The sequence below is a fragment of the Neltuma alba genome, unplaced genomic scaffold (assembly GCF_004799145.2).
Source record: "Neltuma alba isolate B1F8T4 unplaced genomic scaffold, ASM479914v2 tig00007130_pilon, whole genome shotgun sequence".
NCBI lineage: Eukaryota > Viridiplantae > Streptophyta > Magnoliopsida > Fabales > Fabaceae > Neltuma > Neltuma alba.
This window is the reverse complement of record NW_021634681.1, coordinates 146976-153391: the sequence shown is the minus strand read 5'-3', so window position 1 is coordinate 153391 and position 6416 is coordinate 146976.

Genomic DNA, 6416 nt, shown 5'->3' with positions numbered 1-6416 from the left:
AATTACTAGTTGCTTAACAGCTAGTATTACTAGTTGTTAACAAGTAGAATTAAAGAGGGATAAATGTGATCAATAGTGCCTCATGTATTGACTTCCTATTTTTGTTTAATTATCACAATATCTTTGAGTCGCTGATCATATTTTCCCCTAAATGATTCATCTTAGTTGGGGACCATGGGCAAGGAATGAATGTCCGCTAATCGTCTATCAAAGGGATATTGGGAGGGGGTAGAAGATTTTATTAAGTTTATGATTGAGCATGTTGATGATCACAACAGGATTATTTGCCTATGTCTTACGTGTTGCCTTATGAAGTGGGTTTCGCCATCCGATTGTGAGAGCCACTTAATTATCAATGGAATCGATCAAAGTTACAAGTGTTGGACAAAGCACGAAGAGACAAGAGATGCGAGTAATAGTAGTTGAGGGCATAGTGAAAGCTGTGGGTCATCTAATCTTGACATGAGTACATGTGAAGCTGACTGTCTTAAGAAGATGACAAATATGATTGAACAGGAACTTGACAATTGTCCTGAAATGTTTGATAGATTGAAGTGTGATGCTAAGACACCTCTATATGAAGGTTATACCGATTTCACAAAATTGTCTGCAATGTTGAAACTGTATAATTTGAAAGCAAGAAATGGGTGGAGCGACACAAGCTTCACAGAACTGCTATTGCTTGTTAAACAAATGCTAATAAAAGAAAACGAGCTTCCAAGCAAAACGTATGATGCAAAGTAAGTGTTGCGCTCTGTCGGCCTCAACTATGAGAAGATATATGCTTGCCCCAATGATTGCATTTTGTTTAGGAAGGAGTATAAGTTACTAACTGAGTGTTCTAAGTGTAATGCATCGCGCTACCAAGAGAATGGGAAGAACCCAAAGAAGGCATTATGGTATTTTCTCATTGTGCCAAGATTCAAACGTTTGTATAGTAATGTAGAAGATATAAGAAATTTAAGGTGGCATGCGGATGAAAGGGTTAAAGATGGCATGCTTCACCATCCTGTTGATTCTCCATAATGGAAGATGTAACATCCTGAGTTTTATCAGGTTTTAATAGCCTCTTTTTGGTTGATTTTGAGGATAGATTAGTGATTTGATGTTGATCTTGGTGTTCGGGGTGGAATTGAGGTATGTTGGAGGAATAGGTGAACATACCCCTTTCAGGGTATGTTCGTCGCGGCGAACCGGGAGTTCCAGGGGGGTTTGTCTTTCGGGAAGGTTTGGTCGCAGCAAAGGTTTTCTAGGTGAGCGAAAGTTTCCTCTCGGGAAGCTTTCGCCGCGGCGAAATCAGGTTTCCTCTCTGGATTAGTTCGTCGCGGCGAAGTTATGCGTTCGCCGCGCCGAAAGGTGCCGAATCTATATAATCCCACGAGGGTCTGGTTCTGCGAAAATTAGAAAATCTGAAGGAGGAGAGAGAAGCTCTGCTAGGGTTTCGGTGTTGTGGCTTGGGAAAGGCATTTCTAAGGATCTATTACCTCAAGTAAGTGATTTTAATCTCTAATCTACTTTCTTTCTTGGAATTTCTGAGGATTTATGGTGAAACCCTAGAGTTTTCTAGGTTGTTATGGAATTGAGGTTTTTGACCGACTGTTTTGAGTTTAATTGATTGCTTTGGATTAGTCTAAATATTTAATCAGTGTAGTTTTCTTGGATTTAAAGAACCTTGAGTTTTTGAAGCTAGGGTTTATGGAAATGGGAGGTTTGTGATTGAGGATGATAATGTAGAGGTTAATTTTAAGTTTTGTGAATTGGGTTATGTTAAGGAGGGTTAAATTGGATGTTTAATCGGTTTAGAATGTTGTTAGGACTTCAATTGTTCTAATGGGATGTTTGGGTGTTGAATTCCTATATTGGGTCCTTGAGGTTATGAGTTTTAATTGATATTTAGAAAGGAATTAAGGTTTTAAATGGATTTTTATGACCTCAGAGTGTTGCATTGGTGGTTATACTCTCTTTAGTTGGGTAGAGTTTTGGTTGGAGCTATGAATTTTGTGTCCCCAAGTGTTGTTTTGGCCACATTATTAGTTGAAAGCTAATACATGGTGGTTGTGTGGTTGTGTGCTTGTGTAGACCGGTTGTGAGCCTTGTTGGTGCATGGAGCTGTGTTATCGGTTTGTTATTCCTTGCTCAGGCGAGAGGTAACCACTTTCCAATCCTTTGTACATGCTTTTGTGGTATTGTGAGTGGATTTATGTTTTGTGCTCCGGATAACAACTGTGTTCAAAGTGTATATTGTATATTGAAAAGGAAAACCGTCTTGTGGGGTTTAAATTGATATTGATTGAATTTGTAACTTGTGAAAGATAGGCCACTGAAAGAAGTAATTTGTGAAATGATTATTTACTCTTTGATTATGGTTTGAGCATAATGCATGAATTGGGAATTGGTGAGAGTTTTGATTGTTACTACCGCGTGGTAAGACCTCCATTAATGCATGATGGTTGACTCTTTACGTCCCCCAGAGTGAGGGATATGCCTTTTATAGCTCCCTACGTCCTCCATAGTGAGGGATAAGCCGACTTCGGCTCTTAAAGATCCCCCAAAGTGAGGGATATGGTTAATGGGATTGCATCATTGCACTTGCATTACTTGTTGTGTGGCTATCATTTATCATATTACTTGTGAACCGCCCCACTTGACACCTCACGAGCACCTATTTAGTAGTACCTTGAATTGGAAAGATTGGTTACTGGGATGTTTGTCTTACCCCGTGGTTTACAGTGTTTTCAGGTGAGGGTTCCGGGCGTGTGCCATCGGGAAGAGACGCAGAGGCTTGAGCTTGGTTAGCTTTAAGCCTCTAGCCCTTGTATATGTATGACTAGTATATATTGCCACGTTTAGGACCCCTTTTGAAATATTTTGATTACCCGGCCTTGTTGTAAACTGGAGAGAATGTTATCTCCTTATTTTGGTTGGCCGGAGGCCATTTCTAGTGCTTTGTGAAACTTTGATATACATGGTTGAAAATTAATTGGATGGGTTGATTTTGATGTCTTTTGTTACCCGGGCTGGAGGCTTGGAGGCCCAGTGGTTGTTAATGAATGATTTTAGTTGCATGCAACAGAATTCGAGTTTGAACTGAGTTTAAATGTTAATTTCTAAAGTTATGCAATTTCTTTCTACTATGGTAGTTTGTTGTAACAGCTTTCCTTTTCTACCATAATAGTGAATTTTATGACGAGTTTATAATGTTTTAAGGTAAAGGGGTTTTACAGAAGAAGTTTGATATTGAATATTTTAAATTCGAGGAAGAAGATTGAAATCTACGCCTTGTATTAGCCACCGATGGGATGAACCCGTATAGGATGCAAAGCAGCACCCATAGCACATGGCCAGTGATTTTGTTTATATATAACCTTCCTCCATGGCTATGCATGAAATTCAAGTATTCAATGGTGTCTATGATAATCTCTGGGCCAAAGCAACCGAGAAATGACATAGATATATATCTAGCTCCATTAATTGAAGACTTGAAAGTATTGTGGGAGAATCGAGTTGATGTATATGATACATATATAAGGAAGAAACATTCAAGTTGAGAGCTATGTTGTTTGGCACAATTAATGACTTTCCTGCGTATGGTAATCTCTTAAAGTATAGCATTAAAGGACAACTTGGTTGTTCGATTTGTGAAGAGAGCACAGATTCTACAAGGTTGAAGCATGGAATGAAAAATTCATATATGAGACATCGTAGACAGTTGCATTGTGATCATCCTTGCCAGTGATTCAAAAAATATTTTAATGGGAATTCAGAAGAAGGTAAGGCACCTACATCATTGATTGGGGAGGATGTGTTTCAAAAGGTGAAAGATATAGATTGTGAATTTGGAAAACCTTTCGCGAAGTATGTTGGGATGTAACATACTAAAAAAAAATTGTAAATAAAAAATATATAAAATAATAATATTTTATTATTAAAAAAAGAAGAAAAGAAAAAAAAAAGAGACACTTTCCACCGAATCGATGGAAAGTTGGGGGCAAAGAAGAATTTGAGGGGGGTGTATTAAATGAAAGAGGAATGTTGAGGGGGAGTCTTAAATGGGTTGGAAAAAAATGGAAGGTAATAAATGAAAGAAGAAATTGGATGGAAGAAAAAGAGGGGGAAAGTACAATGGAAGTGGAAATTTGGAAGAGGAGCCGTGGAAAAATGAAATAGGGGGGTATTATATATATCATCATCCCCCGGTTATTTCCTTCAAGCAAGAGCAAGAGAGTGCGAGAGAAAAAGAGAGAGCGAGAGGAAGAAAGGAAAATAAAGAGAGTATGAAAGTACATGCTGTCTGAAGGATAGGAGAAGATTTGAGGATCATTTAGGTACACAAATATACTTCTTTTTATCAAATTTTCTTTGAGTATTTCTTAAATATTTAGAGCTTAATATTATTAGTATTATTATAATGTTTAGAGAAAATTTTACTATTTGGGTATAGAGTAAATATGGAGTTTTGACAATATATGACTGTAGAAATTTAAAGATCCATTATTAAGAAATTTTAATCGGTTTATTTTTGTTGAATGATTATTTTGAGAATTTTAAACTAAGATTTTAGTTGAAAAATTTGTTATTTAGACTTGTAATGTGTTTTTACCGATTAAATTTGAGTTAAATAATTTATTTGAGTTATTTAATATATTATTGAGGTTTTAATCGGTTTAGATATTGAATAAGTTAAAGATATATTTTTGAAATAATTTTTGAAGGCTTGTAAATTGAGAATTTTGTGAAATTAGATAAAGTTACAGTTTTTTTATAATTTAAAGAAGTTGTTTGGTTTGAGAAAAATTTTAAATGAGATTATAATAAATAATTGAGAATTTTAATATAAAATATTTAGATTTTAGGTAATAAAAATATATTCACTTAAGTTGTTAAATTTAAATAGCCTTTTATGTAAATTATATTTTTCAAAATAATATTATACCTATTATAAATGCCTAGATTTGGGAGAGTTAATATATTTATGTAATTTTAGTTTAGAGGGTAGTCTTAGAATTTTAGAGTAGTTTTGGAGTAGTTCTGAGTTTATATTAATAAATATTTATGTGCAATTTTGTAGACCCTTGAGAATTTTGGAGTAAACGTTGTGTAATTATTTGTAAGCTAAAGAGTACCAGGTAACTCTGAAAATTCTTTCTTGTACATGTGAATTGTGTATGATTATATTGTGGATTTACTAATCATTATATTACTGAAATATAATATTATGATTTTTTGTAAAATAAATGTTTTGGTATGTTACCTGATTTTATTAAGATTTGTTGCTAGTAATTATGATCAATATTTAAATATATTAATAGCTATGAAATTATCATGAGTTACTATTAAATGGTATATGAATTTTATTGCTATCTTATCATTAATAATATATTTGAGAATATATTTATGATGTACCATTATTTGTATATGACATGCATTGTTGAGTTAAGGATAGAAGGAGATTGCATGGATATAAAATTACCACGTGGTATGCCATCACTCGGTACACAGTGGATGACACTTGTCAAGGCCCCTTCTTCCATATTTTTCTTTGGCCGAGAATTCATTGGAGCTGTGGGACATGTGATACCTCCCTATTCACAAAAGAGAGGAGCCATAGTCCAAGCTTGAGTTCTATATCTTTGGTCGGATATATCTCTTGTATCGGTGAGCTTAGAATAATTCAGTAAAATGGATTAGTTCCTATCGGATTATGTGTTAGCCTATGGCCCCAGTCAGCGGTATAAGGGTGGACGGTGATATAAGGGAGGCAGCATATTTCATTATTTTCGGATATATTAGAAAAATAATATTGGTATATTGTTGGAAAAAAAAAGAAATTGAATTGAATGTATCAAATCTGTGATTTTTAATATATTTATATACACAAATATAAACAAATTTTTGGTTTATCATATATGATATGCTTGTATAGGTTAGAATTTCAGTAGTTACTGAGACGTTTGATCCCACCCCCTATATTAACAATTTTCAGACGAAGGATCTAGTAGGAATCAAAGGAAGGCACCAATGGAGTGAGTCGTGAAGGCTTTTGTACTCCTCAACACATGCTATGTTATATTTTTATTTGCCATGACTATAAGACTTTAATAGGTTATTTTGTTGTTATGTTAGAAATATTTTGAAATTATGAGTTGTTTGGAGTATTAGTAATGTATGGATTTTTATATGAAATATTTTATCGAGTATATGATATAATTATGAGAGGTGTTACATAGGACAAGTGGGTGGAAAAAGAGATCTATTTTCTTTATACTGCCGTATTGGATAACCCTGAATGTGAGACATTTTCTTGATACTATGCATATTGAGAAAAACGTATAAGAAACTCTGTTTGGCACATTACTCCATATTCCCGGGGAGACTAAAAATGGCATAAATGCGAGGCTAGACATGGTTGAGATAGG